This window comes from Galeopterus variegatus, unplaced genomic scaffold (genome assembly GCF_000696425.1).
Source record: "Galeopterus variegatus unplaced genomic scaffold, G_variegatus-3.0.2 Scaffold7983, whole genome shotgun sequence".
NCBI lineage: Eukaryota > Metazoa > Chordata > Mammalia > Dermoptera > Cynocephalidae > Galeopterus > Galeopterus variegatus.
In genome coordinates, this window is record NW_007734094.1 from 43,671 (window position 1) to 55,587 (window position 11,917).

The 11,917-nt window shown below is 33.4% G+C and overlaps 1 pseudogene; it reads left to right on the forward strand.

The window, feature by feature from the left end:
• Positions 1-9,460: 9,460 nt before the first annotated feature.
• Positions 9,461-10,690, forward strand: LOC103608070 (annotated as a pseudogene).
• The last annotated feature ends 1,227 nt before the right edge of the window (positions 10,691-11,917 follow it).

The following is an 11,917-nucleotide window of genomic DNA, read 5'->3' on the forward strand; positions in this document are numbered from 1 at the left end:
GAAATACTGCCATTTGCAGCAACATGGATGAACTTAACAGAAAATTGTGTTAAGGGAAATAAGCCAGCAACACAGAGTAATACCACATGTCCTCACTTATAAGCGGGAGCTAAAAAACAAAACAAAACAAAAAGACAAACAAATAAAAATAGAAAGAAAGACACAACAATGCAATAATACATTGAACTTTCAAAAGATGAGAACAGAACTCGGTTTACCAGAGGTGGGCAAGGGGGAGTAAATGGGAATAAGGGAGAAGTTGGTAAAGGGCCATGAAAATTGATTAAGTGGTACAATGCTGAATATACTAATTATCCTGACTTAAACATCACATATTGCACACGAATATTGATATTCAAGTCAGTACCCCACGTAAATGTACAATCAACTATGTTTTGATAATAAATAAATAAACAAATAAAATTACAATTAAAACTCAGAAATGATGAAAGAGGTTTCCCTTGGCTTTTTCAACAGATGTATTTTATCTTTAATAAAAGAAATATTCATCTTTTCTTGCAAACATTTTTGCTGGCATAGGAAAGCATTTCAGGAAGAACTAAAATAATTAACAGAAAATATATTTCTCATCACTTTCTTTATGTGCTTCTTTCCTTTACACAATATTTATTAAAATTTTGTTATTTTGGAGTTGAATAACTCAGTGAATTTTTTTTTTCATATAGTGTCTAGGCTTATTTCCACTGTGAAAATTATGAAAATATACTCAGATTTGATCAAACATAATCAGAGATGAGAAAGGGAGGAAAGGAGGGGGATTAATGAGAAATTTGTCAAGGGCCACAAAAGGTGATTACATTGTGTAATGATAAATACAGTAATAAGAAAATAAATAAAACAGTATAAAATGAAATGATAGTAAAACCCATTATTTTTAAAAACAAACCTTCTTAGCTATTATAAATACTTTAGTTGTAAACAAGGATAAGTTTCCGAAATGAGATATTGGACTTTAAAAGTATAACAATTTTCAATAATTTTTATTTTTCTTGTAACAATATTGCTGGCTAAATTACCTAGGTTACAGAGATATGACCTGGAAATATTGATTCAATTGTTTTGATGAAACAGGCAGAATATTACATTAGATGCATTGAAAATCAAATGAATTAACAGAAATTGTATTGAAGTAAAAACTACATTTGAAATGAATATATCATTAACTAAAGACACACAAATTTGCAAATTCATGATAAAAGTGATCATGACAGAATGAAAAGTTTCAATACATCTACTATAAGACAAATTTGTATGCTGTTACTGTAAGCTAAATATAAGAGTAATCTACAGAACAAACTCTGTGTGTTCTGCTGATGAGTAGTCTTCATGGAAAACTGTAAATTTTATTTTACTATATCTTTTTCAGGCTGAATTAACCATTAATGAGAAATCATATTTTTCATGTTCTCTGGAGGAAAATGTATGTTGTTCAAGATATTAGTTGATTTGGGCTGAGCCCGTGGTGCACTCGGGAGAGTGCAGCCCTGGGAGCGCAGCAGTGCTCCCGCCGCGGGTTCGGATCCTATATAGGGATGGCCGGTGCACTCACTGGCTGAGTGCGGTGCGGTTGGTCTCAAAAAGGACAAAAAAAAAAAAAATGTATTAGTTGATTTGGAGTTTATGTAAAATAAAAGAAAATATCACGTACATTTTTCATGAAAAAGGAGATGCTCAGTCTCCCTGGGTTCAGGTTTCAGGCCACTCCCCTGGGTCTCAAATCACTTCCCTAGGACTCAAGCCCCACCTCTTGAGTCCTGAGCTACAGTGGCCTGTAGCATTTATTTTCAGTACCAACACTTAGAGATTAAGACCACAGGAGACAAACTTGTGTAATCTCAAGTGTCTGAGCATGCTCAATAAAAAAGGAGTTTATACTATGAATGACCTTCCACAGGAAGCACCAGAGAGTACCGAACATATTCAGTGCATATTTGAACTTGGCCAATAAGCGTGCTCCAGAGAGACCAACTGAACATTTGAATACTAAGCTACATAATTAGGACCCACCCCCTTAATTGCATATTCATAGCATGAATATGCAGATAGCCAAACTATGAAAGTTGAATCCAAGAAGAAGGTGGGGCTATTGCTCACTGTCTTTGGAGCCAGCCCATACTTTCCCTTTGAAGTGTGTATTTCTTACTTTTTGTGTTAAACTTTTTAGCAGGCTGCTGCTCACTCTGGAGCCAGTCTGCATTTTACCTCTGAAGAGTGTATTTCTTACTTTTGTATTAAACTTACTTTTGTATTTCTTACTTTTGTATTTGTGGTTACTGCTCAGTCTCTGAAGCTAGGCTGCCCTTAGCCTGTGAAGTCTGTGTTTCTTCTGCTTTATATCAAACCTGCTTTCACTTTCTACTGTGACTCTGTTCTTTAATTCTTTCTTGTGACAGAGTCAAGAACCTGGTAGAGGACAGGGTGGGTTGAAGCCAGCTATCAGGCATCCCCAGACCCTCTCCTCTGATATCAGTAATACTTTGTTCTACTTTTTGTTAACAATCTTAATATTCTATTTATTTTGTAATTACCAATCTTATCTGTAAATTCTAAGGTTCGAAAGGCCAAAGCTAATCACTTATAAGAAGGCTGTAAATACCATTCCCACTTTCATTAAAGATCACAATTAAAAGGATTTATAGCAAAAGAAAAATTATATTATCAGAAAATATATTTTCGAGATTTTGCTGAAGACAAGGTTTTTTTCAGCTTAAAGCATTGTATCAACTTTATTTTTTGTATAATAGGGAAATTGTGACAGTTTATCACAATGACATTTTAATTCTGATCTTAATTCACTTCATGTGTAAATGCACAAGTGATAAAATTGAAGTGATTTTGAAAAAGTAATGTTTTATACTGTACTCAAAATTACAGTACTGAGAAGTTTTAATTGCCTTTGAATTTTTAGTGAATGGAATTTTAGTTTAAGAATGTTAACATATTTCTGAAGTTGAGCAGACTATTATTATTATTCACTTACCAGCAAATAATAGCTGTGTGGTTTTCTCACCCCTGAGAACTAAATGATTCCATATATACATAAGGGGCCTGCATTTTAGGCTAGGAACACAGACAGCAATTTGTACAGAAGAAAGAAGCAGCTATTAGACCTCTCTGTCAGAGAAAATCATTTTGGAAACTTAATTGGATGAATCTTTATTGTAACTGTTTGGTACATAAATAAATATCTTCAGGTGGAAGATAAGCCCATATTTACAGTTTTGCAAACTTAGGATATCACCGTGATCTTTGGTCTTAAATACTTTGAAATATAAACAAATACATCTGGAATTAAATAAATCTCTGAATTTTATTTTTTATTATTATTTAATGGTAAATTAAAATCTAAGTCTTGTTCTTTCAGTCCAGATCCCATGTTTCAGCAAGATTTATTCAATAAACCCTAACTGTAGAAGTATGCAATTCTTTTCTTATAATTCCACACATGGGAGCTAAGTCACATTTTCAAATTTGGGGTTATGACATTGAGGAAAGAGGTGTGTCCTTCCCTTTGTCTTTCACCCTTTCTAATTACAAAAATCTGAATGTGATGGCTGATCCATGTGGACAGTGGAATGGAAGCTTCATGAAGAGGATGGCTGAATAGCAAGTTTGAATGTGCCTGGTCCCTGCTCTGATTTTATTCTTTCTATGGAACAAACTACCCCCAAATTTTAGCAGATAAAACCAGCAGCTATTGTATTACATCTCATGATTTTATAGTTTAGTGATATGAGTATCTCTGCTGGCCAGTTCTTGTGCTCCACAAGTTTTTGTCTGTGTTTAGTATGTGATGTTCTGCAGGTGGTTGGATTTGTAAAAAGGATGCTTTCATTCATATATTGGCCTGGAAAGCTGGGTCCATCCCTCTTTCCATATAGTCTCAGTGTTTCTCTGCATGCTTTTTTTAGCAGGTAGCTGGCCCTCTCACACAAGCATTGTTAGTTCCAGGAGAAAGTCATTCAAGACTAAGGAAGTGAAACCTGTCAGGCTTTTAACACCAGGGCATGGAGACTGGCACAACATCCATTCTGCTATATTCTATTATTATTCTATTATTCTATTCAAATCAGTTACAGAGACCAGTCCAATTGAAAGGGAGGAGAGAGAGAACACATCACTTGATGGGAGGAGTGTTAAAGAATGTGTTGCTAGAATCTCTGTGTTAGAAGAGCTTCCCCACTTAGTCTGCATGAATCTGACTTGTATGTTAAACAGAAATAATATTTTATATTTAAACAGCTAAAGTTATGTGTGGTGTCTTTGTTATAGTGGGTTTTTTTGTTATATAGGATTGATGTTTTACTCTTAAGTATTATATCTTAACCAAATATTAAATTCAGAAATAGACAACCTTAATTGAATGTTATATATTTACTTTTATATCTCTAATTTGGACCACTTTGCTCACTCATTTTGTAAATTATTTTCCTCAAAAAAAGAAACTCTTGCTATTTTTTTTCCTCAAAATTAAAAAATATATATATGTACGACTTTTCATAAGTTGGGCATTTTTCTCTGATTGCATGTCGCAGACAGATTATTTCATTGCCTCCTATTTTCTTATAATAATAATAGTGATAAAATCTCACTATTGGTAATGTTCTCAGTGTTATTAATATTATGTTGATATCAGTACTAAACCATTAATTTGATAAACATCTTAATATATTTAACAATACCTAAAATATTTGATCATAATAAGTTTTAAACAAACTTTTGCAAAAATGTCAGTAACTAGCATTTTTCTTTTCTTTACTCCCTAGATTAATGTCTCACATTTCTTTTTGATGCCATATTAAACTTATGGATTTTATGCAGATAAACTGTTAGGACTTGTGGGAGTATCTTTAGCATGGTGAAGATCAAATGTTTTACCTTAACAGAAAAGCTAGAGATAGAAAAGGGCAAAGTTTACAGACTTTCTCATTCTATTTCTATAGCAAAAATGAAGAATTGAGGTATTAAGGTGATGTTCAAAAGGTTTATTTCATGTCATTTGAAGAAAAAGTAATAACGGATAGAAGAGTAAACTGTAGTTCAGGAGAAAGATACAAAAATAAAAGGGTTACAGGCTTTTTGCAGCACTTCAGAGAAGTAATCCTTCTTTTGATTGCTTGACATTCCTGAAGAAAATATTGTGCATGCAATTTTATGCTAGTATCTGAGCATCTATTTTTATGATAAAGACATTTTCCAAGCAATCAGAACTTGTATAAAAAAAATAATATAAAAGTCATTTTCCATATGAATGGAAAGTTAAACATATCCTCTATAAACTTGTCTTAAAGCTAGTACCAGAAATTTAGGCACACTTATAAGGCCTAGCCAAAATGTAGAAAAAGTAAGACAGATGTCTATATATACATATTTTTTGTTTTTTGTGGCTGTCCGGTAAGGGGATCCAAACTTTGGACCTTGACTTTGGTGCTGTCAGCACCATGCTCTAACCAAGTGAGATAACTGGTCAGCCAGGAAAACAATCTTGATATGGCAGTAATAGCCATCTTGAGCTCTTCAGTAGCATTTGCATTTTAGAATACTCCTGTCAGGAAGAAACGTACTTATGTATAAACTGAGGTACAGAATTTAAGTGACAGATCTAAGACCACCGTACACTTAAAAATGAAATACTAATCAAACAATACTAAAACCCAAGGACTGACATATAAACCAGTATAAAATAGAACAGGATGTTGATGGGTATGGGGAACAAGCTTTTAATATTGGTAACCTAAGACTGGATCTCTGTTTTAAAAGTCACGTGTCTACAAGGGTCATTGCATAAATGTGTTTTATGAGTGAGCAAACTTGAGATCTAGGTTATTTATTGTACTTTGATTTTACTAGATTTTTGTTATTGTTATAATAATTGCTCACGAGATAGAAAAAAATGCTGTAGAGACTTAAAACAGCAAATGTACTGTCAATTAGGAAAAATTATGTATAATACAATTCAGGATTTTGATGTCCTTTCACATTTTAAAATTTCATAAGGTTTTCCAAAATATTTTACTGTGAACAGCTTCAAACATAAAAGTAGAGATAATTAAAAATGAATTATCATGAATACATTATCTAGATTTAACAGTTATTCATGTTTTTGCACATTTATGTCTTAAATTTTTCCTTTCACTGTAGTCTTTTAAAGAAAATTCAAGATATCGTGATATTTGATCTACTAATACTTTAATATAATTTTTGAAAAATAAGGATGTTTTCTTACATGAGTTGCATTTTCCTAATGACACATAATGTTATACATCTTTGTATTGCCCACTTATACATCCTCTTTGAAGAAATGCATATTTAAATTCATTTTAAATAGGGTTATTTGTCTTTTTTATTATTTTTATTTTTTAATTTATTTTTTAATTGAAACATAGTGGATTATACAATTTATGGGGTAAAGAGTTGACTATCAGCATTTGTGTACAATATGCAATGATTGAATCATTACTAGCATGTTCATCATTACAAATCATAATTACTCTTTGTGTCCATTACCCAATTTCCCCCTAATCCTCCTCCCCCTTCCCTCCTCCTTCCTCACCTCTCGTAACCATAGGTCTGATCTCTCCTTCTGAAAGTTCAGTGTATTATTGTGGGCTCTCTCTCTCTGTCTCTCTCTCTCTGTCTCTCTCTGTCTCTCTCTCTGTCTCTCTGTCTCTCTCTCTTTCTATCTCTCTGTCTCTCTCTCAGCTCTCACTTATGAGTTAGGACATGCAGTATTTCTCTTTCTGTGCCTGATGTATTTCGCTTAATATAATTTTCTACAATCTTTTTATTGTTGTATTGTAACTTTTTATTATTGAATTGGAAGATAGTAGCTCCTTATAATATATGTTTTGCAAATATTGTTTTTTTCCATTCTGTGGGTTACATTTTTCTTTCTTCCTTTCTTTTTTTTTCATTTTGTTTTTGTTTTGGCAGCTGGCCAGTACAGGGATCAGACCATGGACCTTGGTGTTATCAGCATTCTCTTATCAAAAAAAATAATGGTTGAACAAATAGAATAATAATAAATAATAAATTGAACATAAATTTTAATGCTTTAAAATCTCACATTTGAAGAGTGTACTTATGAGAATAAAGAGATCAAACAAAGGTTGTAAAGTATTATGCAGATCCCTGATAATGTTAAAAATGAAGAGGCACCATGGCAGAATAGCCTACGTTTTACCATGTCACCCATACTATATGTAAACATTTTGGTTAATATTGCGTTTCTGCAACACTTGCAAACTTCACAAATTTCAGGAGGTAGATAAATGAAAGAATGTTCCAATGTAAAATTTTAAACACGTTTTTTAAAAATTGAGTTAAAATTTATATACATAAAATTAACCATTTTAAAGTGAATATTCAGAAATACCATTTAGAGATTCTCAATGTTGCACAATTATCACCTTTAGCTAATTACAAAATATTTCCTATCTCTAGATGCTTTTGTATACTATTGCCATCTTAAGACTGAGTCATTCAGTCCATGTACATGGGATATCTTTTTATTTATTTGGGTTTTCTCTAGTTTCTTTCAGCAATGTTTTGTACTTTCCAGAGTACAAGTCTTCCACATGCTTGATTAAATTTAAATCTCATTATTTTAGTTTTATAGATGCTGTTGTAATTGGAGTTGTTTACTTAGTTTTTTTTTTCAGACTAGTGTTTAGGAGCATAAGCAATTTTATTGATTAATATTGTACCCCACAACTCTGCTGAATTTATTTTTTAGCTCTAGCAATACTTTTGTGTGGATTACTTGAGATTTGCTATGAAAGGGCTATATTATCTATGAATATAGATTGTTTTATTTATTCATTTCTAGTTTGTATGCCTTTTATTTCTTTTTCTTGACTAATCATTCTGAATAGAACTTCCAGTACATTAAATAGCATTGGTGGTAGTAGGTATTCTTGTTTGTTTCTGTTCAAAGGTGGAAGCATTCAGTCTTTTATAGTTGACCATGATGTTGGCTGTGAGTTTCTTCTAAATGTATTTAATCATTCTGAGGTATTCTCTTCCTTTAATAGTTTTCTACTTTTTATTTTTTATCATGAAAGTATGCTAGATTGTGTCAAATGTTTTTTTCCTGCATTAATGAGGATAATTATGTGTTTTCTTGTTTGAGCTATTAATGCAGTGTGTTTAAGAGTATATTTATTAATTTCCATGTATTTATGAATTTTCCAACTTTCCTCTCATTGCTGATTTCTAGCTTCATTCTGCCATTGAAGAAGATGCTTTGGCTGATATCAATCTTTTAAAATCTATTGAGACTTTTTGTGCCTGACTTCTTTCACTTAAAATAATTTTCTCTAAGTTCATCCATGTTGTTGCAAATGGCAGAATTTCATTCTTTTTATGGCTGAGTAGTATTCCATTGTGTACATACAACATTTTCTTTATCCAGTAGTCTGTCAATAGACATTTAGGTCGGTTCCATATCTTGACTATTGTAAGTAGAGTTATAATGAACATGGGTGTGCAAGTATCCCCTTGACATGATGATTTCCATTCCTTTGGGTATATACTCAGAAGTGGTATAGTGGGATCGCTGGATCATATGGTAGTTTTGTAGTTCATAAGTGGGAGCAAAAGAGAGAGAGAGAAAAACCAAAAAAAATATCGAATTTACAAAAGGACGGAACAGACCTATGGTTTCTAGAGGTGAAAAAAGTGAAAGGAGATTGGGCTTAGGGAGAATTTGGGTAATGGACACAAAGAATAACTATGATTTGTAATGAATAACATGCCAATAATAATGATTCAATCACATATTGTACAATAATACTGATAGACAACTCTATACCTCATAAATATGTATAATCAATTATGTTTCAATTAAAAAGCTAAATGAAAATAACTAATAAAATAAAATAAAAGATTATGTCTAGGATGTATAAAGAATTCTCAGAAACAAAATAATGAGCAAAGAAAAGAATTGAAGAGGATTACCAACAAAAGAAATATACATGTGGCAAGTAAGCACATTAAAAGATGTTAAAGATCACGAGAACATGCAAAGAAAAACTCAATGAGATATGCACATTATTTGAATAATAATACAATTATTAGAAATGGACACAAAGAATGATTACATTTTGTAATGAAGAATGTGCTAGTTATACTGATTTGATCACGGCATACTGTATACAAGTATTGATACTCAACTCTGTACCTCACAAATAAGTCTAATCAATTACATTTCAATTTAATAATAATAATAATAAATTAATTAATTTCAAAATCTATTGAGATTTAGTTTGTGGTTTACTACGTGATCTGTCCTGGAGAATGTTTATTGAGTACTTGAGAAGAATCTGTGTTCTCTTGTTATCTGGTGAAGTGTGCTATATAAGTCCGTTACATCCAATTGCTTTACAGTTGTATTAACTGTTAGGATGCCATAAAAAAAACAGAAATTGGCCAAAGGAAGATGTCAGATAGTGTGGACCACATAGACATTTGTGCATGAAGATTCAACCAGGAAGGTATATATGATTGGCATGATCAAATAGATTTGTATGACGATGTCATCTCTCCATCTGCAAGTATTGGAGATGCCCTAGAAGACTGAGATTACGTGGATACTCCTCCAGCAACTGTCGGTGATGATGTGGGTAAAAGAGTGGCACCAAATGTTGTCTATATGTACAGTAGAAAGAGCATTCCATTACATATTGGAAATCTAACATGGTATGCAGCAGATGAAGACTTAACTAAAGCACTTTATTCTTTGGGAATAAATAATAGTTTGGAGATAAATTTTTTTGAAAATCGGGCAAATGACCAGTCAAAGGGGTTTGCCCTAGTTGGTTTGGATCTGAAGCATCTTCAAAAAAGTTAATAGATCTGTTGCCTAAGAGAGAACTACATGGTCAGATTCCTGTTGTAAGTACATGCAATAAACAGTTCCTCAGTCAATTTGAAATGCAGTCCAGGAAAACTGCATAATGAGGATAAATGTCTGGGAAAAGTAAAGCTGGTCCTACAGCAGGCATTTTAAAGTGCAGCATTTCCACAAAGTGGTAGAGCAGAGGGCCATTTTCCAGAGTCTGTTTCTGGTGGGGACAGATTTCTGGGGCCATCAGGACCAGGAGGGCCACCCCCGCCTTTTCCAGCTGGACAGACTCCACCATATCCACCCTTAGGACCTCTGGGCCCAGCTGGTCCATTAGGTCCTCCACTTGTTGGTCAGGTTCTGCTTCCTTCTCTAGCTGGTCCTCCAAATAAAAGAGATCGCCCTCTAACATCACTTTTGGTTGGTTGTTAGTTGGTTGGTTGGTTAGTTGTTTTTTTTTTTTTCCTTGAACAACATTTTGAGTAGCCTCCATTGGGTCCATTTCCTCCTGGCCCTCCACCTCCAGTTCCAGGCTATGGCTCTCTTCTTGGTTCACCACCTCTACAACAGGAACCATTTCTACCTCCAGGCTCCTTTCTACTTTACTAATCTTTGCTCTTGTTCCTACTCTGCATCTTCCTGGACCATCTCCAGGTGCCCCCCACCAGCTCCACATGTGAACCTGGCTTTCTTTCCTCCACCAACAGTGACATGCCTACATCAGGTAGCTGAGGTTCACCACCATCGGATCCATATGGATAACCTTCACCGTATGATAGGGGTGACTACGGCCCCCTAAACAGTGACCTTCATTGTTTCTTGTAACAATTTTTGATCTAACATATATTTTATCAATATTAGTATAGCCACCTAACCACACTTCAGTTGCCCCTTGTATGGAATATATATTTCCATCCTTTCATTTTCAACCTATTTTTGTCTTTGGACAAAAAAATGAGTCTCTTGTAGACAGAATACAGCTGCATTTTTAAAAATTCTGCTCTGTCAGTCTCTCTTACAATTGGTGAGTTTAATCTATTTACATTTAAAGTGACTGCTAATACGAAAATACTTCTTCCATTTGCAACTTGTTTTCTATGCGGCATATCTCTTTTGTTTCCTAACTTGTCCAATGCCCTTTCTGTATGTTTAGTTGATTTTTTCTGTGCAACATTTTTATTTTCTCATTTTTTCTATATGTTTTATTTATCTTTAGTTAGTTGACATGGAAATTAAAATTAAATTTTAAAATTTACAACAATTTAGTTTAAATTGATACTGATTTATCTTCAACAGCATCCCCAAATTCCTTTTCTACACGGCATCATCCTTCCTCACTATGCTTTTTATTGTCATAAATTACATTTTTATACAGTGTGTGTCAATTAAGATAGATTTATAATTCTTGTTTTATGCACTGTGCTAAATCACATAGAAAAAAAAAGTAGAGTTCCAAAGACAAACTGTAATACTGGTTTATATATTTACCTGGGCAGTTACTTTTACTGGTATGTTTATTTCTTTGCATGGTTTAAAGTTTCTTCATTTCAGCCTAAAAGATTAGCTTTAGTATTTTCTTTGTGGCAGGTGTACTACTGATGAACAGGCAGTTACTTTTACTGGTATGTTTATTTCTTTGCATGGTTTAAAGTTTCATCATTTCAGCCTAAAAGATTAGCTTTAGTATTTTCTTTGTGGCAGGTGTACTACTGATGAACTCGCCCTCTTTTTGTTCAATTAAAAATGGCTTAATTTCTCTTTTTTTTCTTTTTTTTTTTTTGGTAGCTAGCTGGTATGGGGATCTGGACCCTTGACCTTGGTTGTAACACCACACTCTGACCCTTTTTTTTTTTTTTTGGTAGCTAGCTGGTATGGGGATCTGGACCCTTGACCTTGGTTGTAACACCACACTCTGACCAACTGAGCTAACTGGCCAGCCTCTCCTTCATTTTTGAATGAGTAGTTTTTCCATGTATAAAATTCTTGGTTGACTTTTTTTTTTCTTTCAGCACTTTATCATGCCACATCCCCTGCATTCTAGTCTCTGTTGTC